Below are 22881 nucleotides of genomic sequence, written 5' to 3' on the forward strand. Positions count from 1 at the left end.
GTACTTTCCTTTTGCATGTTTTGTATCACACCAGAAGCATCAGTTTACTTTTATCTTCCTTTCCAAGTTGTAAACCCCCTCCTTTATACATATCCACAATGCCCAATCCAGCGCCTGCCATCTGTGTATTTGGCAGGTACCTAATATACACAAATTCTATATTTCCAAATTTGCCTAACCCCTACAATTTATTTGTAATAACAAAATCAATAATCCTGGTGCTTTTGCATCATTTACAGACTTGTAAGGAGTAGTGAATAATTTGAGTCACCTGATACGTATGTTCCCATCTGAGGTTGGACAAGGAAATACTCTGCCTTCTTGTTTTCACTCTCACGCTAAACAATTGTTCTTCTTACAGGCTATGTAGTATCTTTTGTTGTTGTTGTTGTTGCATTTTTGTGCTTTTTATTGGGACTTTATTGCTTAAAGTGTCCCTCAAATATAGTTCTGAAGTACTGTCTAGTTTTCCTAAGTGCCTGTGATGTGCCTTATGGAGAAATTAATGTGACATGATATTCATTCAGGCATGAAATTTTAGTATTGCTGGATGTGAATTAAGTTAAACATTAATGAATTAAAAATATATATTAAGGTATTTTCAAACAGAAACACATACAAAACAAGGTTATATATTGATCAAAATGTTGACAACAATGTTGTGACCAAGGGCTTACTGGAATTGACCTTGTATTTCCCCTAGGAGTTCAGTATTCACTCATTCAGTGTTCGCAGTGACTTAGTAGAACAAATATAGCTAAAGCAAATAATGAGAATCAACTGTGTAGGTATCTTACAAAAAGGCAATGAGAGAAATAAATAATATGAAAAATTGTTCAAAGGAGGGAGAGATAGTATCTTTTATAAGATATCAGAATATATTTCATAGGGGAGTTGCTATTCATGATAATCCTTAAAGTATAGAATTTGTACAGGTAGAGCTGGATCTAAGAGAATTCTAATAGAAGGTAAGAAAACAAAGTCAGGTTTGAGAGTGTCCAGGAACTTCCAGGTAGTTTAGCTCAAGCATAGAGTACAGATGAAGTGGTTAGTGCCATATTGTGTGGCATCTCATGTGGGAAGAGGTAAATATTTGTGGTTTATTTAGCAGTCATTACTTATTTAGTATTCATCCTATGTTCTTTTTTTTTTTAAGTTCATTCATTCATTCATTAATTAGACACACAGAGAGAGGCAGAGACACAGGTAGAGGGAGAAGCAGGCTCCATGCTGGGAGCCTGATGTGACCTCTCAATCCCAGAACTCCAGGATCACATCCTCAGCCGAAGGCAGACACTCAACCACTGAACCACCCAGGCATCCCTAAGCCTATGTTTTTAAAATAATGCCTTACAAAAAAAAAAAAAATAATAATAATGCCTTACATCCTCTCCTAACTTTCCAGTAGAATATCAATTAAGATAAAAATAAAAGCCAAAATTCACGATAACACACAAAGTAAGTCTAATGATCAACACTGTGAGACTTTGGAAGGGATTTCCAGCAAGTAAAAGACTAATAGAGCAGACCACAGCCTGGAAACAAGAGCAGCATTGCTGGTCCTGACTCAGAAGTTTGAGGTCTTTAAATGGGCAATCATCTCTTCTATGTCTTGCTCTTGGACCAGCCAGAACACCGTTCCTTCTTCCTTTAGAAACACTAATATGCTATAGTCTCAGAAAACAAGTGGGGGAAAAGGAAAGGAGGTATGGGAATGGCATGATCGCATTACAATATATGCCGTGTTGGGTGTTTTTCTGCCTTAGATGCTGAAAATTGACCTAAGGGTCAGGCACATAAACACTCAGGCTTTTATAACACCGGTGTGAATGGGCAGCAGGCAGGGACAGATGAAAATCCTAATGGGGGTATTCACATGGAGAGGACAGCCATGGAGGTACTATAAACTCAGAAGTGAATACAGCGGGATGGGGAAATGATGCCTGAAACTAACTTCCTTCACTCCATCTGAGCTCCTGTCCCTTTATAAATCTATCTAGAAGGCAAAGAAAAAATTTGACTAGTCTGCATGGATCTGTTTCCCAGACATAGAGGACAATAGAGACTAGTAGAGAATGGATCTGAAATCACTAATGGGGACAACATGCACACACATATTATATAGATGCCATAATATATCTAAACCATCAAGTTTCTTAAAATACATTGCATGGTATAATGTGCAGTATAATTGAGCTTAGACTTTGTTAGGCCAGTAGTCCAGATTTCTCTTAATGGCTATTACTAATTGCTGAAATTGATTATTAAGATTGGTTAATTTAATTCCCTTTAGATTTAAGAGAATGGTTAAATATATGTCTTCAATAGTATAAAGCTAAGACTGCCTAAAGGTAAAATACTTGGTTGGCTCTTTGAATATATTAGTTCTGTATTCCTTTGGTCCTGGATAAGAGAATGACACATTCTGGAAACTATCCTGAGTGAGGAAATTACCAAGTGAAACTGTTCTAATGCTAAATCAGGAGACTTCCTGTTATACCTTCCCCTGGTACATAAAAAGCTTGGAAGTCATCACAACAGAGGGATAACATTAGCAGAGAAGTGGAAACTCAAATAACTAAAAGAAAGTCCAAGAAATGAAAAATATAGTAACAGAAATGAAGAATGCCTTTAATGGGTTTATCAGCAAATAAAACTCACCTGCGGAAAAAATTAGTGAGCTGAATACACGTTAGTAGAAACATTCTAAACTGAAATGTGAAAAGAATAATAATAAAAACCCCAGAATACCCAAGAATTGTGGGACAACTGCAAAAGATATAACATACATCTAATTAGATTATCAGAGAGAGAAAAGAAGAAGAGATCAGAAGAAATATTTAATGATGGTGAGAATTTCCCAGAATTAGAGATATCAAATCACAAATCTGGTTAGCTCAGAGAATACCCAGAAGGATAAATATAAAAACAAATCTATACACAGAGTTATCATATTCAAAATGCAGGAAACAAAGAAGCCCAGATACTGAGAATATTTACAGCCAGAAAGCAGGCTCTGAAACAAACAGTATAAGTAGTTCTTCAGGAAGAAGAAAAATGACAGGTCAGAAGCTTGAATCTACATAAAGAAAGGAAGAGCACTGGAGAAGGAGCAAGACAAGGTAAAACATCTTTTACTTTTCATATTGTCAGTTGATCTAAAGGATTATAGCCCTTAAAGTAATAATAATAACAATAATACTGTATCAAGTGATTATAGCATATGGTCAAGTAAAATAAATGATACAGTATTAGTCTACTCTAGCTGCTTGCTATAAATAAAATACCAGCTATTGGATGGCTTAAACAACAGACATTTATATCTCACAGTTCTGGAAGCTAGGAGGTTTAAGACGAAGATACTGGCCTATTTGATCCATAGTGAAGGTCCTCTTCCTGCATTAAAGAAGACTGCTTTCTTTCTGTGTCTTCAACAAGACAGACAGAGAGAGAGAGAGAGTGCTCCATTTTTTTCTTTTCTTCTTCTTCCCATCATAAAATCATGCCCCACCCTCGTGACTACTTTTAAGTTTAATTACCACCCAAAGGCCCTATCTCTAAATCCCATCACATTGGAGGTGAGGGATTCAACATATGAATTTGTGCAAGGGCGGGGGTGGGGGGATGGGGGCACAATTCAGTTCATATAGCAGTATCATAAGGAATACAAGGGAATTATTAGAAATACTGTTTTAAGCTACTTGAAGTAGTATAGTGCCATTTGAAGGTGAAACTGGCTTAATATGTACATTACATTAAGAAATCCATGACAATTTTTTTTAAAAAGAGGCATAATTGATATGCTAGCAGAGGTGGTAAAATAGTAGCACATAAAATGCTTAATTAAAATAAGACAAGACAAAAAAGAGTAAACAAAAAGGAACAAAACACAAATGCAAGGGATAGAATAATCACAAACATTTTAGATATTAATCCAATTATATCAGTAATCACTTTAAATATGAATGGTCTAACTACACTAATATAAAAAAGAGAGATTATCAGAATAATTAAAAAAAAAAAAAAGAGAGAGAGAGACTTGAGACTCCTGGGTGGCTCAGCTGTTGAGTGTCTGCCTTTGGCTCAGGTCCTGATCCCAGGGTCCTGGGATTGAGTCCCACATTGGACTCCCTGCATGAAGCCTGCTTCTCCCTCTGCCTGTGTCTCTGCCTCTCTCTCGTGTCTCTCATGAATAAATAAATAAAAATCTTTTTTTTTTTTTTTAAAGACCCAACTATATATTGTCTGCTTGAATCCCACTTAAATATGAAACTCATGAAAAGTAAAAGAAAGCAGAAAGTTGTACGGTGCCAACATCTAATGCTATGTGTATGGCAGAAGTATAAGAAAAGAGTCAGAGACACCTGGGTGGCTCAGTTGGATAAGCGTTGGACTCCTGATTTCAACTCAGGTCATGATCTCAGGGTGATGAGATTGAGTCCCACAGAGGGCTCTGCACTCATTGGGGAGCCTACTTGAGCTTCTCTCTCTCCTCCTCCTTTTGCCCCCGCACACCCCTACTCTCCCTCCCTCTCTCTCTCTCTCTAAAATAAACATATATTTTTTTAAAGAAAGAAATGGAGTCAGATTTACATGCCATTGCTTTTATAATTAGAAAATCCAGAGAATCCAGCATTCACCAAAATTTCTTTTTTTTTTTTCATTCACCAAAATTCTGATGTTGAGAGGAAATAGAATAATTGCCAGTTTTAGCATTAATTAAATTTTAGGGATGGTAATTTCATTACTGCACATAAAAAAACAAGCATCAAAATACATTAGATTAATGTTTCAGAGTTATCCACAATTCACATTCAGTAATATCTTAGATCATAATAAAAGAAGAATAAAAGAAGACTAATGTGACAAGCAGAGGAAAAAAATCCTAAATAGGTTGACTACATGATTTCTTCCTCTTTGCTTTTTTAAACGTGGCTTTATGAGTTGTGAGACCCTACCCTTTAGAATTAGTGACTTCATTTGGATATCAAAAGTAAAGTCACTCTATATGATAAGGAATTACAAAGACATTTATTCTGACTCTCAGAGAAGTATAGTTGGAGAACATTCCAACAGCTGACATGATGTTCTTTCTTACGACACCCCTCTGATTATTATTTCAGAGTGCCACCCACAGATTACTCTTCTCTTTGTCTTGTCAAGAAATAATGTTGAAAATATGAAAGGTTGCTAAGTGCTTTTGTGAAAATAACAAGGCAAAATACACTATTTAAAAATTTTTCCATGCCAAAAAACAAAAGAGCACATCATGTCATGTCTCTCCATTTATAATCTTACAATGCACATTGTACTGAAATGTATTTTATTGAAAGGACTCCTTCGTTTAGAGGAAGTAGTGCACATGTTTTCCACCTTGACTTTAATACACACATAATTTCCTTCAAGTGACATTTTAAGGGCTTAGAATATATTTTCTTACATGCCACACTGAATTTTGGAAAACTGTTTAATCAAGCTGTAACTACATTGTGTATAAAAGCTCATTGAGTTTAGAGGAAGGCTAATTACTTTGTAGCTATTTATAAATTTCTCATTGAGATGAGCCTCATATCCTCCATAAGAACATTAAAGAACATTTCAGGTATCTGACATACTTTATGATTTTTTCTGTGCATGTATTGTTAATACAAAAAGATCCAGAAGACACTCCTGAATCCTTGTGCTCTGTAAGTAAATAACTATGATTGCACCAAGAAATTCAGCCTGTCATATATATATATCTTCTGTTATTAAAGTCATCACTATTGCTATATAGCACCTTAATTCTAGCCTGTTATGGATGTTGTTGACCAAGTAGTACTAGGTAAATAGAACTTGGCTTGCAGAAAGTCCGACAATAACCAGAGAAATTTCTCTTTGCTTCCCTCTTCTAGGGAAAACACAAATAAGTACACAAGTTGGAATTCTGCATAGTGCTATTTATTTTAAATGTCCACCAGGAGGCTTCCATAGGCAACTTTGTTTCATTTCATTTCTGGGGTACGTGACCTACATCTACACTATAAACATTCCTAGGGTCTCCAGGGCCAAAACCGTTATATGAAAACGGTGTGTTATTCAGTTGGTGATTTTATGAGAGAGCAGCATCTGTACACTTACAAACACCGACAAAGGTTAAAAGCAAGTAAGAAGGGAGCCGCAAGTCTAGAGCTAATCATGGTTTGCACCAACAGGGAATTGATCATCTCTGCTGAGGTTGTGCTGGAACTAAGTTTGCTGACTCTGTTACTAGAATTCAATGCTACTGCCCTGTCTTCTGCTTGAGGCATGAACACTTTAGTTGTAAGAAGAGTTACTACCTCATATAACTCTTTAGCCTGGCTGTTTGTTTAATCAATACTTTATGACACTGTGCCACTGTCTTTACTTACTAAGACTCCAAGAGGTATCAGTAGGAGAGTGCCCTTTATCATTCCAGACAAGCAAAACCAAAGTCTTGAATATTTAATATTTTATTTGGCTTTGAAAAGTAAACTACCAATACAAGATAAGTCTGGGACATCTTGTAATACCAGAAAGTAAAGAAGTACTCAAAACAAAACAAAACCAAAAGGATGAGGAGGACATGTCATAGAGTCACAGGAGTCAACCTGAAAGAGCTCCGAACTGGCAAAGCTAGAACAATTTAAATGACAAAATAATGTAGTATGAATCATAACCCAAAGTAAAAAATAAATATATGTGCCTATACTGATATTAAAATGATTAAGAATAAATAAATGAGGAAGTTACAGAAAAATTCCAAATAATGTATGTAGCTATTTCAGTTTACAGAAGCTACAGCTTTAATCTCTCATATTCCAAAGCTACAGCTTTAATCTCCCATATTCCATGAATCCTCCCAAATCTATAAACTAGTCTGATCATAAGAAAGACATGGGGCAAACCCAAACTGGGGGGGTTTCTGTGAGTTAGCTAGTCAGTATACCTCAAGATTCTCCAGGTCATAAAAAAGAAGGAAAGGCTAGGACCTATCACAGACAAGAGGGAATGTGGGAGACATGAAAACTAAATGCATCGTGATGTCCTCAATTGGGCACTGCTGGCATAGAAAGATGGTGTTGATGAAAAAAATGATTTGGAGTTTAATGAATAATAATAATCTGTAGTGGATTGAATGATCACCCACTCAAAAGATATGTCCATGTCCTAATCCTTGGAATCTGTGACTATTACCTGGCAAAGTATCTTTGCAGATATAATTAAGGATCTCCAGATAAGATCATCCTAGATTATATGGATGGCTTAAAATCAATGACAGATTTCTTAAAGACCAGCACAGAGATGAGAAGGTGGCAATATTTCATGGAGGTGGAGACTGGAGCCAGAAATCAAGTAATTCCAGCAACCACCAGAAGCAAAGAATAGAGACAAAGAATAGAATCTCCCTCATGGTCTTCGGAGAGAGAATGTGGCCCTGGGAACACCTTGTTTTGTTCTGTGGTGTCCAGAACCATGATAGAGTAAGTGTTGGTTGTTTTAAGATACATGTTTGTGATAATTTGTTATAGCAGCCTTAGGAAACTAATATATGTACCAATGTCAGTTTCTTGTTTTGAATAATGTACTGTGGTAATGTAAAATGTGAATGATAAGGGAAACTAGATGGGGGGGGGGTATATAGGAACTTTCTGTACATCTTTGCCACTTTTCTGTAATTCTAAAATTACTCCAGAATAAAAAGTGTACTTAGAAACCCCCCACAATTCGACTGAAAAAAAAAGGTATAAATTTTACTTTTACCTTGTTATGAGTCAGACTTGATATTTCTTTGAATAATGTGACCACTGTGCCATTAAATATCTTACAAATAAAAACAAACATTTCTAGAAAAGAAATCTTTCAAATGGGAAGTGTTGGTCTGGCAAATGCCAGGTTTGGAATAATACATTTGCCTATTTGGATTTCATTGTGTTTCAGACCTAGGGTAATTTTTCTCTAATTTGTAGTTGATTATGGTGAGTGGTCTTAACTGGTGTTACAAATGATGCTTTAAAAACAAAGCATCAGGGGATCCCTGGGTGGCTCAGCAGTTTAGCGCCTTCCTTCAGCTCAGGGAGTGATCCTGGAGTCCTGGGATCAAGTCCCACATCAGGCTCCCTGCATGGAGCCTGCTTCTCCCTCTGCCTGTGTCTCTGCCTCTCTCTACTCTCTCTTTTCTCTCTCTTTCTCTGTGTGTGTGTGTATTTCATGAATAAATAAATAAAATCTTAAAAAAACAAAACAAAAAAAAAAACTAAGCATCACTTTACCTTCTAGACTATAAATTTACTGTATTCTGTGTTCTTACTCATTGATAGCCAGTTCAGGATTTAACCACTGATTCAAATCAATTAGCTTTCTTGTGTCTTCTTTATTTTTTAAAAATTTTATTTATTTATTCACGAGAGACACACAGAGAGAAGCAGAGACCTAGGCAGAGGGAGAAGCAGGCTCCCTGTGGGAGCCTGATGTGAGATTTGATCCCAGGACCCCAGGATCATGACCTGAGCCAAAGGCAGACACTCAACCACTGAGCCACCCAGGTGTCCCTTGTGTCTTCCTTATTTTAACTTAAAGTGCGTGACTCACATTTGCAAGAAATGCAAAACACATTGTACAAGTTTCTTTAATTTAAAAAAATGTGGAAATTGTCATCATGATGACCTAACACTGCTAAAACCAAAGAACCATTTGGTTATCACCAAACAGCCTGAGGAATGTCGCATAAAATTAACATTTGTCTGTAAGTATATGAATGACTCAGGGCAGAATTTGAGGATTACTATAGTATTTCATAAGGAAGTGATAACTTAAGGTATGGGTAACAGTCCCTAAAGAAAGTCAACCATTCCGTTTCTCTGTGAATGAAACACACAGAGAACTGCAGAGCTAAAAGGGTCAGTTAAATACCTAGAAACCAATACTTAATACTCAGGAAAAAAAGAGAATCCATTTTTTGACAGCACATTTGTAACTATAAAGCCCCACAGATAAACTTGTGGCTATTTTGGAGTTATCATTGGTACTTCATTGATTACTTTGTGAAACTTCTGTGGGCTCATCATGCTCTCAGCTCCACTTACGGCTTCAATCACAGTGAATTGTGAAATTCTGTATAGAGAATGCCCACAACATTTTTTTTGTTTTTAATGAAAAGGATTTGGGTTACTTAATTCATATCCATTAAAAATGGCCAGATAGAGTTATAACAAAATTTGTGTTAAAAAGTTTTGCTTAACAAAATTAAAACATTCAAAACTATAAGTTTTTAGAATAACTAGCTTTTTAATTTAGTAGTTATAAAGCAGTGCTTTTATGGGGGAAAGCCTAATAACACCATGACTCATGCATGAATTAGTTTTTTTTTTTTTAAAGTTTTCTTACTTTGGAAAACCTAAACCGAGCCCTTTCAAGGATGAATCTTCCTGATTTATTATTTGTCAGACTACTGATTTTTATTTAATTTAATTTAATTAATTTATTTTTAATTTTTAAGTTATATTTTATTGGAGTTCAAATTGCCAACGTATAGCATAACACCCAGTGCTCATCCCATCAAGTGCCGTCCTCAGTGCCTGTCACCCAGTCACCCCCCCCACCTCCCTTTCCACCACCCCTTGTTCGTTTCCCAGAGTTACGAGTCTTTCATGTTCTGTCTCCCTTTCTAATATTTCCCACTCATTTTCTCTCCTTTTCCCTTTATTCCCTTTCACTATTTTTTTATATTCCCCAAATGAATGAGACCATATAATGTTTGTCCTTCTCTGATTGACTTATTTCACTCAGCATAATACCCTCCAGTTCCATCCATGTCGAAGCAAATGGTGGGTATTTGTCATTTCCAATGGCTGAGGAATATTCCATTGTATACATAGACCACAGCTTCTTTATCCACTCATCTTTCGATGGACACCGAGGCTCCTTCCACAGTTTGGCCATTGTGGACATTGCTGCTATAAACATCGGGGTGCAGGTGTCTCGGCGTTTCACTGCATCTGTATCTTTGGGGTAAATCCCCAACAGTGCAATTGCTGGGTCGTAGGGCAGGTCTATTTTTAACTCTTTGAGGAACCTCCACACAGTTTTCCAGAGTGGCTGCACCAGTTCACTTTCCCACCAACAGTGTAAGAGGGTTCCCTTTTCTCCGCATCCTCTCCAACATTTGTGGTTTCCTGCCTTGTTAATTTTCCCCATTCTCACTGGTGTGAGGTGGTATCTCATTGTGGTTTTGATTTGTATTTCCCTGATGGCAAGTGATGCAGAGCATTTTCTCATATGCATGTTGGCCGTGTCTATGTCTATCCTCTGTGAGATTTCTCTTCATGTCTTTTGCCCATTTCATGATTGGATTGTTTGTGTCTTTGCTGTTGAGTTTAATAAGTTCTTTATAGATTTTGGAAACTAGCCCTTTATCTGATTCGTCATTTGCAAATATCTTTTCCCATTCTGTAGGTTGTCTTTTAGTTTTGTTGACTGTTTCTTTTGCTGTGCAGAAGCTTCTTATCTTGATAAAGTCCAATAGTTCACTTTTGCTTTTGTTTCTCTTGCCTTCATGGATATATCTTGCAAGAAGTTACTGTGGCCAAGTTCAAAAAGGGTGTTGCCTGTCACATTAAGATCTTTCATCCATTTTGAGTTTATCTTTGTGTATGGTGTAAGAGAACGGTCTAGTTTCATTCTTCTGCATGTGGATGTCCAATTTTCCCAGCACCATTTATTGAAGAGACCATCTTTTTTCTAGTGGATAGTCTTTCCTCCTTTTTAGAATATTAGTTGACCATAAAGTTGAGAGTCCTTCTGGATTCTTTATTCTGTTCCATTGATCTATGTGTCTGTTTTTTGTGCCAGTACCACACTGTCTTGATGACCACAGCTTTGTAGTACAACCTGAAATCTGGCATTGTGATGCCCCCAGATATGGTTTTCTTTTTCAATATTCCCCTGGCTATTCGGGGTCTTTTCTGATTCCACACAAATCTTAAGATAATTTGTTCCAACTCTCTGAAGAAAGTCCATGGTATTTTGATAGGGATTGCATTAAATGTGTAAATTGCCCTGGGTAACATTGACATTTTCACAATATTAATTCTTCCAATCCATGAGCATGGAATACTTTTCCATCTCTTTGTGTCTTCCTCAATTTCTTTCAGAAGTGTTCTGTAGTTTTTAGGGTATAGATCCTTTACCTCTTTGGTTAGGTTTATTTCTAGGTAGGTATCTTATGCTTTTGGGTACAATTGTAAATGGGATTGACTCCTTAATTTCTCTTTCTTCAGTCTCATTGTTAGTGTATAGAAATGCCACTGACTTCTGGTCATTGATTTTGTATTCTGTCACACTGCCAAATTGCTGTATGAGTTCTAGCAATCTTAGAGTGGAGTCTTTTGGGTTTTCTATGTACAGTATCATGTTATCTGCAAAGAGGGAGAGTTTGATGACTTTTTTGCCAATTTGAATTCCTTTTATTTCTTTTTGTTGCCTGATTGCTGAGGCTAGGACTTCTAGTAGTATGCTGAATAGCAGTGGTGAGAGTGGACATCCCTGTCTCATTCCTGATCTTAGGGGAAAGGCTCCCAGTTTTTCCCCATTGAGAATGATATTGGCTGTGGGCTTTTTGTAGATGGCTTTTAAGATGCTGAGGAATGTTCCCTCCATCCCTACACTCTGAAGAGTTTTGATCAGGAATGGATGCTATATTTTGTCAAATGCTTTCTCTGCATCTAATGAGAGGATCATATGGTTCTTTTTTCTCTTGCTGATATGATCACATTGATTGCTTTACGAGTGTTGAACCAGCCTTGCATCTGATTACTGATTTTAAATCTATAGACTGTCTGGTTTTTATGTAGGTATATTTGGCCTAAATACTCTTATTTCCAAATAGAAGCCCTTAATTATGCTTTAAGGCAGCTGAAGCCTCTCATTGATAAAAACAAAAACAAAGCAAAACAAAAAACCATTATAAAGTGATCTAGTCTGATAGAACAAAAGAATAAGCCACGTCTATTATTTTAGTAGCCAACCTTTGAAATGTATATAGTATACCCTTGGCCAAGAAAAAAGTTCTTCCATGAAATATTATGAAACTAAATAAAACGTATTGGTGATATGTCTCTTCTAATGTTCACACACATAGGGCCTACTTACTGCTGATCAGTGACATTTATTGAGTTCTCACTACTCTGTGAGTTCTTCTACTGAGACCTACCTGAGAGTAGCCTAAAGAGAGAGTATAGGGATCCCTGGGTGGCGCAGCGGTTTGGCGCCTGCCTTTTGCCCAGGGCGTGATCCTGGAGACCCGGGATCCAATCCCACATTGGGCTCCCGGTGCATGGAGCCTGCTTCTCCCTCTGCCTGTGTCTCTGCCTCTCTCTCTTTCTCTCTCTGTGACTATCATAAATAAATAAAAATTAAAAAAAAAAGAGAGTATATCACAGTTTAACTGTCAAGGTGTCTAAATTACCTTCCCTCCCTTCCCATCCCCTCCTGTCCCCTCCTCTCTCCTTCCCTTCCTTACTTATTATTTATATTTTTGCTAGAGGTATCATTATATATGTAATGCTCATTATGTTGTCTTCATAATATTTCCAGAAATTGAGACCTGGCTTTCTCAGCTTTAGTGCTAATGATGTTCTGGGCCAGATAATTTTTTGTTATTGGAGAATGTTTTATGCATTGTAGGATGAGGTTGTGTGATGGTTAATTTTACATGTCAACTCATCTGGGTCATGGCACCCATATATTTATTCAAATGTTATTCTAGATATTTTTATGAATGTGCCTTTCTGTATGAGAATAACATTTGAATTGGTGGACTTTGAGTAAAACACATTGCTCTTTATAATGTGGTTAGTCTCATCCAATCAAGTGGAGGCCTCAACAGAATGAAGGCTGATCTCTTCCAGACAAGAAATAATTTGGACTCAAACTGTAACTTTTCCCTGAGTCTCCAATCTGCCAGCCTACCTGATTATATATTGGATCCAAGCTTCCAAAAATTGTGAGGCCATTCTCTTAAATAAATCTTACTTTCTCTGTCTCTCTCTGTCTCTCTGTCTCTGTCTCTCTATCTCTGTCTCTTGCTCTCTCTCAATACACACACACACACACACATATATGTATCATTCCATATATCTCCCAACAAACAGAAGCCCAGGGCCAGATGTCTTCATAGACAAATTTTACCAAACATTTAAAGAGCAGTTAAAACCTTTTCTTCTCAAACTATTCCAAAAAATAGAAAAAGAAAGAGAACTTCCATTTTCATTCCAGGAGATCAGCATTACCCTGATAACAGTACCAGATAAAGGCTCCACAAAAAAAGAGAACTATAGGCTAGTATCTCTGATAAATTTAGATGCAAAAGTCCTCAACAAAATACTGGTAAATCAAATCCAACAAAACATTAAAAAAAATCATTCACCACAATCAAGAGGGATTTATAATTGGGTTGCAGGGGTGATTCAATATTCACAAATCAATCAACATGATACATCACATTAATAAAATAAAAGATATTCCTTCTGCAACAGGCATGGACTACTCTTGCTCTCTTCCTTTCCTTTCTGCTGACATCATAGTTCCATGTTCCCTGCAACAATGCCAGTTGAACCCACTGAAACTATGCCTGCTATAAAGTGGTAGTTACCATAGCCTCACACTGAGACAGGGTCTGGAATAGAATCCAACATTGATGAATCAGTACCAGAGCCTGAGAAACAAGATTCCACACTTGGCAACCACACAAGCCCAGCTGGCAGCAGCCGCTGAAATTAATAAAGAACCAGTCAGTAAAGCAAAACAGAGTAAAAAGAAAGTATGGAAGCCTATGTCCAAATGGGTCTGCAAGGGTTACAGGGGTTACTAAGATCATTATTTGGAAATCTAAGAATATCCTCTTTATCATCATAAAACCAGATGTCTGCAAAAGCCCAGCTTCAGATTCCTACATAATTTTGGGGGAAGCAAAGATGGAGGATTTATCTCAGCTGGCACATATGGCAGCTGCTGAGAAATTCAAAGTTCAAGGTGAAGCTGTCTCAAATATTCAAAAAATACACAGACTCCAACTGTGCAGGAGGAGAGTGAAAGGAAGAGGTTGAAGAAGCACATGTAAAGTATAAGGACATAGAATTGGTCATGTCACAAGCAAATGTGTCAAGAGTAAAGGTAGCCAAGTCCTGAAGAAAAATAGGAATGACATTTTAAATGTTATTATAGAATTAACAATGTAACCATCTGAAAACAAGGACCAATTTTTGGTGTTTCAAAACTGCAGCTTGGTTTGAAATTTATACTGTTTCTACCATTAATAAAGTTATGGCTTCTTGTAGGACTTGTAGGATGAATAATCAATCAATTGATCAATAGAGAGATACATTAGAGGACAAGAACCATATGATCATTTCAATAGATGCAGAAAAAGCATTTGACAAAATATAGCATCCTTTCATGATAAAAGTCCTCAATACAGTAGGTTTAGAGGGATATTCTCAACATAATAAAGGCCATATATGAAAACCCCACAGCTATTATCATCCTTATCGAGGGAAAACTTGGAGCTTTTCCTTTCTGGTCAGAAATGAGATAAGGATATCCATTCTAACCACTTTTATTCAGCATAGTATGAGAAGTCCTAGTCATAATAATAAAACAAAAGAAATAAAAGGAATCCAGATTGGCAAAGAAGAAGTAAAACTTTCACTATTTGCAGATGGTATAATACTGTATATAGAAAACCAGAAAACTCCACAAAAAAAACTGCTAGAACTGATTTACAAATTCAGTAAAGTCACAGGATACAAAATCAATATACAGAAATCTGTTGCAATTCTATACACCAATAAAGTTACAGCAGAAAGAGAAATTAATAAAATAATCCCATTTGCAATTGTACCAAAAACAATAAGTTACCCAGGAATAAACCTAACCAAAGAAGTGAAAAATGGAAAAATATAAACACTGATGAAAAAAATTGAAGATGACACAAAGAAATGGAAAGATAGTCCATGCTCATGGACTAGAAGAACAAATCTTGTTAGAATGTCTATACGACCCAAAGCAATCTGCACATTTAATGTAACCCCTATCAAAATACCACGAGCATTTTCCCAGAACTAGAGCAAATATTCCTACAATGTGTATGGAACCACAAAAGACACTGAAGAGCAAAGCAACCTTGAAAAACAAAGCAAAATGGGGATCAGAATTCTGGACTTCTAGTTATATTGCAAAACTGTAGTCATCAAAACAGTATGGTACTGTCAGGAAAACAGACACATTGGATCAGTGGAACAGAGTAGAAAACCCAGAAATGAACCTACAAGTGTATGGTCAACTAATCTTCAACAAAACAGGAAAGACTGTCTCTTGGGAAAAAGACTGGTTCTTTAACAAATGGTGTTGGGAAAACTGGACAGCTACATCAAATGAATGAAACTGGACTACTTTCTTATGCCATACACAAAAATAAGTTCAAAATGGAGTAAAGACCTAAATGTGAGTCCTGAAACCATAAAAATCCTAGAAAAGAACATAGGAAGTAGCTTTTTGGACATTAGCCATACAACTTCTTTCTAGCTATGTCTCCTGAGATAAGGGAAACAAAACCAAAAATAAACTATTGAGATTACATCAAAATAAAAAGCCTCTGCACAGCAAAGGAAATAATCAACAAAACTAAAACCATTCTACAGGAGAGGAGAAGATATTGCAAATGACATATCCAATAATGAGTTATTATCCAAAATATATAAAGAACTTATAAAATTCAACACCCCAAAACCAAATCATCCAATTAAAAATCAGCAGAAGATATGAATAGACATTTTTCCAAAGAAAACATACAGATGGGCACCAGACACATGAAAAAATGTTCACCATCACTTATCATCAAGGAAATGGAAATAAAAAATACAATGAGATATCACTTCATACCAGTCAGAACAGCTAAAATTAACACAGGAAATGATAGGTGTTGACCAGGATGTACAGAAAGGGAACCCTTTTGTACTGTTGATTGGAATGCAAACTGATACAGCCACTATGGAAAACAGTATGGATGTTCTTCAAAAAGTTAAAAAATAAAATTACCTACAACCCAGCAATCACACTACTAGGAATTTCTCAAAGAATACAAAATTAACTCAAAGCAATACATGCACCCCAATGTTTATAGAAGCATTGTCTACAATACCCAAACTATAAAAACAATTCTGTGTCCATTGATCAATGAATGGATAAGGATGATGTGATATTGTGTGTATACACACACACACACAATGGAATATTATTCAGCCATAAAAATGAAATCTTGCCTTTGCGATGACATAGATGGAGCTAGAGAGTATTAGGGTAAGTAAAATATGTCGGAGAAAGACCAATACTATATGATCTCACTTACATGTGGAACTTAAGCAATAAAACAAATAAGCAAAGGGAAAGAGAGAGAAAGAGACAGAGAGAGAGAGAGAGTTAGAGAAGCAGACTCTGAACTACAAAGAACAAACTAATGGCTACCAGAGGGGAGTGGGGTAGGGGGTGGGTGAAACAGGTGATAGGATTAAAGGATGCACTTGTGATGAGCACCGAATGCCATATGAAATGTTGAATCACAAAATTGTACACCTGAAACTAATATAACACTGCATGTTAACTAACTGGAATTTAAATAAAAATTAAAAAAAAATAATTGGGGGCTGTTGGAGTGGAGTGAATATATTTTGCTTGTGAGTAGGATACCAATTCTAGGGTACCTAGGGGCTGAGTGTTATGAACTGAATTGTTTTCCCTCTAAACCCATATGTTGAAGCCCAGCCCCTCAGTATTGTGACTGTATCTGGTGATAGAGCCTTTAAATAGTTAACTAAGTTACAATAAGTTCATTTGGGTGGGCCTTAATCATTCTGATCCATATCCTAGGTCAGAATAAGGACACCCAGAAAGACATTGGGGATCACACAGAGAAAAGGCCAAGTGAATACACAGCAAGAGGCCACCATCTGTACACCAAGGGAAAAGGCCTCAGGAGGACCCAAACCTTGGGAGGCATCTGGATCTTGGACATCCAGCCTCCAGAGCTGTGATAAATTAAGTTTGTGCTCTTTAGGTGCTCTTTATTTGGGGAGTCCTAGCAAACCAATACAGATAGCATCTTTGTCATCTGCCCACTATATTCCAATAGCATCTCTCCCCTCACCTCATCTTTACTACCCTAGTTGTGACCAAAAAAATGTCTGCAGATATTGTCAAATATTTTTTGAGGGACAAAAGTGTCCCAGGTTGAGAACTACAACTCTAACCATAAAAAATAAGGAGAAATGATAGTACAGATTACTCCTCTTTGTATCCTGTGATTTGGACATCGTCCTCTCCATGTATCTTTCAAACTCACTGCCGGCCCTTTCAAGTAGTTAAATGTAGGTACTTCCTAAGGTTCTTTGTGCTGCCTTCTTTTCTCTTTTTCTATATTTTCCCTTAATATTCTTATCCTTTTTAAAAGTGCTACTTCTAAGTGAATAGCTAGAGCTCACATCTGATATCTCTTGTCTTGGTATCTTTCTTGATTCCCAAATGTGAATTTCCACCCAACGATTTTCCAAACCATTCTTGAAATTTTCACCTGAAAGTTTTACATCTATTGCAAACTTAACATATCTAAGCTGAATATGTGGTTTCCCCAAAACTGTCTCTTCTGTATTCCCTATTCAGTTATACAGTTCACTTTAGTTCAATTCAAAAGCTATTTTTTTGCATACCTCAAGATTTTATGGTTTGTTACAGAAGAAAATCATTTAAATCGATTTAATGTAATGTAATAGGCACAATGTTAAAAAAATATGCAGAAACCTCTATGGGAATTCAGAGAAGGAGCGTCCTATCTCTTCTGGGATATCAAAAAAAGCTTCCTGGACAATGTGAGAAATGAGCTATGTCAGAAAGGAGAAGCCCAAGTTAGGTGAGGAAGAGGAGATACCAAGATATTTTAGGCACATAAAGTAGTATATGTAATAATAATAGTGGAGAGGATAACAGAAAATATCCAATTTGCTTTTTATTCAGTGAAGTCAAGCAAAGGTGTACATGTCCTGTATGTAAATACTTGTGTGCATCTATATATTTTCTAAGAAATTTCGAAGTGTTAATTTATTAGTTCAAAAACTATAGAAAATTTATGAGGTGTCTGGCTGACTCAGTCAGTAAAGCATGGAGCTCTTAATCTCAGGGTTGTGAGTTCAAGCCCCAAGTTGGGCATGGAGCCTACTTAAAACTTAAAAAAAATACTAAAAAAAAAAAAAAAAAAAAAAAAGAAAAAGAAAGAAAGAAAGAAAAAAACTACGGATGGTTTGTAGGCCAAATTTTCTTCCATAATAATTTTCCTTTCCCGTATTGATGACCAAGAATGCCAATGTCCCATACCCACAGTAACACGAATATTACTAATTTCTTCCATTAGTCGTAAACTTGTTTTTTAAGCTCAAAAGATACTGATATTATTTTTAATGAAATTGTTCTTTTTTTAAAAAAAACATTTATTCATGAGAGACACAGAGAGAGAGGCAGAGATAGAGGCAGAGGGAGAAGCAGGCTCCCTGCAGGGAGTGTGATAGGGGACTCGATCTGAGGACCCTGAGATCAGGCCCTGAACCAAAGGCAGACGCAATCACTGAGCCATCCAGGCATTCCTAATGAAATTGTTCTGGTCAAAATCACAAAAAACTCTCATTGATAAGTCCAGAGATAAATTCTCTAAGCCAGGTACAATTTGTGGCTATGCCCAGAAGAACATCATCTATGTCGTGTTCTATATTGTGTACACAATGGAGAGGCCCCTATGGTCTTCTAAATACCTGCTGGCTATATGCTGTTGTGAATACCTAAGGCATCAATCACATTTGCTTGCAATTTTGGCCAATCTTCAGAATTAGCAAGGATTCTGAGTGGTGTACTTCCTGACAGTACCAGAGGCAATAGTTATTCCAATCCCACTTGCTGAGGATGGTAGGTATGTTTTAAAGGTTCAGTACAGAGTTCCCAAAATGCCAAGCTTTCCCATTAGGGCAGGAGAAAGATTATTTTCTAACTTGTTTTATTTTTAATGTTTGTACTATATCTAGCAGAGATTGATTGTACATAGCTGGCATTTTTGTTTGTTTACCAGCCCAGACACCCATTTTACTAAATTTTTATATCTGTCTGGTCATTTCATTCAGATCCTAGGGGCAGAGTTGAATGCTTTTCTTTGTATTTCCATATAGCAAAGAAATTGCCATGTACTTTTAAATTCTGATCATCTGTAGTGTTTAAATACCCAAACATGTCTCTTATCCCTCTTGGTTCTGGCTCCAGCTTTTTCATATCTTCTCAGATTCCAGAAAGGCACTATATCCAACTTTAGCCCATCTAACCTAAGACTTGTGCTGACTCTTCCCTTAATGAATTTTTCAAATATATTCTTAAAAATGAACAGTGTTTCCATTTAGTGTCTAGTACTTTGGTAAGACATTATATTAATTCTCTAATTCCGATAGAAAGTCTGCAGGGTAGGTATTATTTCCATATTTTGTCAGTGGGGTGATTGAGATCCAAGAAGCTGAAACAACATATCCAAATGATAGCAATTATATGCCAAATCGGATTTTTAGGTCAGTCAAATCAGCATTTCCTCTTCTTGATGATCCAGGCTTTCTTTTTTTTTTTTTAACTTTTTTTTTTAAGATTTTATTTATTTATTCATAGGGACAGAGAGAGGGAGAGAGGCAGAGACACAGGCAGAGGGAGAAGCAGGCTCCACTCAGGGAGCCTGATGTGGGACTCGATCCAGGGTCTCCAGGATCACGCCCTGGGCTGCAGGCGGCGCTAAACCGCTGCGCCACTGGGGCTGCCCTGATCCAGGTTTTCTTGAGGTGATAGATCTTCAAGTCACTTAAAGCTTGGAAAACAAATTTTTAAAAACATGTAAGGTACTTCAGAATTTGGGCTATCAGTTGAATATGAAATATTTCATTATTGAGTGCAGATAAATTCTTTTTCTTAGTTCTTATTATGCTTTTGACTGTTGATTTATCTGTAAGAGGCAATTTAGCAAAATATTAAGATGTCTGTGACATTGCCCAGGTATCTATTGTTCTGTTGTACCTCATGTTCGTTTGAAAAAGAAAGAAATTTGTCCAACTGTTTTAGCTTGAAGATAGCCATGCCAGAAACTGGAATTTCTACTTCCGAAAAAACTTCAGAACTACCATATCAGAAAAAGTAACCTGATAAATTAAGTGGAATTGGAAAGAGAAGACAATGAGAATAACAGTTAGAGCCACAAATTTCAATATAGCTTTCTTTGTTCTCTAAGGACTATGGCAAGGGGATAACCCCAGAGTCATGATCTGTACATGATAGGGGCTTGCCTAGACCAGAATTATTGGTTCTTTCCTTGGGTCTGCCTTTTTATTCTCAGATCTTACGTCATCAGTTGGGAAAAATTTTCACTAGTAATACTTGGACATAAGGCAATTTTATAAGCATCAAACTCTACTAGTTATTTCAACCAAGCTCAGTTCCAAGAAGACTTATTATTCATATGAGGGGAGAAAGCAGGGTCCCCCCACCTTGCCAGAATTTTGGAAGGATCATTTTTCTGCAACCCAAGGGAGAATTGATTAATTGTTGTTGCTGATTTTTTAAAAAGATTTTATTTATTTATTCATGAGAAACACAAAGAAAGAGGTAGAGACATAGGCAGAGGGAGAAACAGTCTCCATACAGGGAGCCCGATGTGAGACTCAATCCTGGAACCCTAGGATCACGCCCTGGGCCGAAGGCAGGCGCTAAACCGCTGAGCCACCCAGGCATCCCTTGTTGTTGCTTTTAATAACTTGGGCATTGCCTTAGAAAATTGGAGGCAGAGACCCATTATTTCCCATTTCTTCCTTCTGCAGAATAAAATGTAGCTCAAGATTAAATTTTCTGGGATGTATATGTGGGATGGGAGGGAGCTAGAGTTGGACACCTGAGGAATTTTTGTCTCATCATTTTAGTCCTAGTGGTAATTCGATATTTCTTCATAGGTGTATCTGATGCACAGAAACTTATATTAACAAGAAAACATAATGTAAAGCAAGCATTTGCATAAAATCCATCTTCATTTTTTTTATTAATGTGCATTTCAGTTGTTTTTAAGAATAGAAGTTGGCTCATAAAGGAAAGTACAAAAAAAAGAGAGGGTCAATTCTTGAGTCGTGAATAGTGACAAGTGAAATTATATGGAGAAAGGAAATCAATCCCACCAAATGAAAAAGGGCAAAGGAGGAGTTGAAATAAATGAATCATTACACACAAGAATCCAATTTCTCCACATTTGTGAGCTGGAATCTGAAAAAGGCCTCGATGCACTATCAGTAATGAAATATTATCAATAGATTTCTAACCAACTTCAGAGACAATGACTTGTAACTGCTCAGAGTTTGCGCTTTGCTTTGCTTTGCTGGAAGAGAGGGTATGAAACATTCTAAGGAAAAGTCTCTCTTCGTGATTTTTTTTCTTCCCATTTATGCACTTGAAACTTAGTAGATTTCAGAAGGGTTTGTAAATTTTATTTGTATATATCAAACATCTATGCAAAGTAGTAGCACAACTCTGATTTGAATTAAAAGATTGCATTTGAGTCAGAGCATCGCTTCTGATGATCTATAATACCCTTGGGAGATGTATTCATCTTCTCAGTGATCCTTTCCTCTTCTAGATATTGAAGCTGTAGATCAGCTTTCATGTTTGTTCCAACTAAAATTCCATGAGGCAGAAAATGATAGTTAATTTCTCTACTGACTATATGGGAGAATATTGCCATTTCCTTAAAGAATGTGGTATCTTAAACTGTTACCTATTAGAAATCTGAGGGAAAATTAAATAGAGGAAGATCCAGAAGTTGGCAACTGGGATAAAATTTACCCCAGCTTTTTGAAATCTACACTGAATTCAAAGATTTGTCTTTTGTAATATAACTTACCCTATTTGTATTAATCAGGGTTCTCAGTATGCATGCACACACATAAATAATAATACTAGGGCAAGGGATTTATTAGAAATATTGGCTCATAAGATTATGGAGGCTGACAAGTCCCACAATCTGAAGGATGAGTCAGCAACCTGGAGACAGAGGAAAGCCAATGGTGTAACTATATAGTCTGAAGGTTTGCAGACCAGAGACCCAGGAAGACCTGATGTTTTTATTAGAGGTGGTAGTGAAGAAAAGCTGATGCCCTAGTTTGAAGGCCATCAGGCAAAATAATTTACTCTTACTCTGGGAAGGGTCAGCTCTTTTATTTTATTGAGGCCTTTAACTGATTACAGGAGTCTCGCCCACATTATGGAGAACGATCTGCTTTCCTCAGTCTACCAATTCAGATGTCAATCTCATCCCAAAGCATCCCACAGAAACACCCCAGAATGATGTTTGGCCAAATATCTGGGCACCCCATGGCCCAGTTAAGTTGACACAAAAAATATATTATCATATTATCCATAGAGTAAGAGCTGTTGTTCTGTGTTCTCATTTTATTTTGTAGTGTATGTGGTTTAAATTTGGCAGAAAGGTTAGTGTGCTATTTCTTAGATTCCTCTGGAATTCAGAATTGGCACTTTACCATCAGAAATGCCTAATGCCATTATGCATTTGTGTTTGTGGTTAAGTTAGTTAATGAGATCCTATTTTCTTGGAAGGGCTCATATTCCTTAGAGGAATGAAGTATGCTGTCTGAGAAATTATTTGCTTACCCTAGTATTGCACCTATTATTAAAATCATGATATAGAATGAACTGTAGACGTTAAATAGTATGGTCATGTGTATACAACAGCAAATATTTCAGTTAGGAATAAAATGGTAC

At 36.7% G+C, this 22881-nt stretch overlaps 1 long non-coding RNA gene and 1 pseudogene across 2 annotated transcripts in view; both read left to right on the plus strand.

Moving 5' to 3' along the window:
- Positions 1 to 22881, plus strand: part of LOC112675173 (uncharacterized) — a 139566-nt gene that overhangs the window by 103448 nt on the left and 13237 nt on the right. The window lies entirely within an intron of this gene.
- On the plus strand, positions 13603 to 14237 carry LOC112675174 (nascent polypeptide-associated complex subunit alpha-like; annotated as a pseudogene).

Source organism: Canis lupus, chromosome 16, assembly GCF_003254725.2.
Source record: "Canis lupus dingo isolate Sandy chromosome 16, ASM325472v2, whole genome shotgun sequence".
Taxonomy (NCBI): domain Eukaryota; kingdom Metazoa; phylum Chordata; class Mammalia; order Carnivora; family Canidae; genus Canis; species Canis lupus.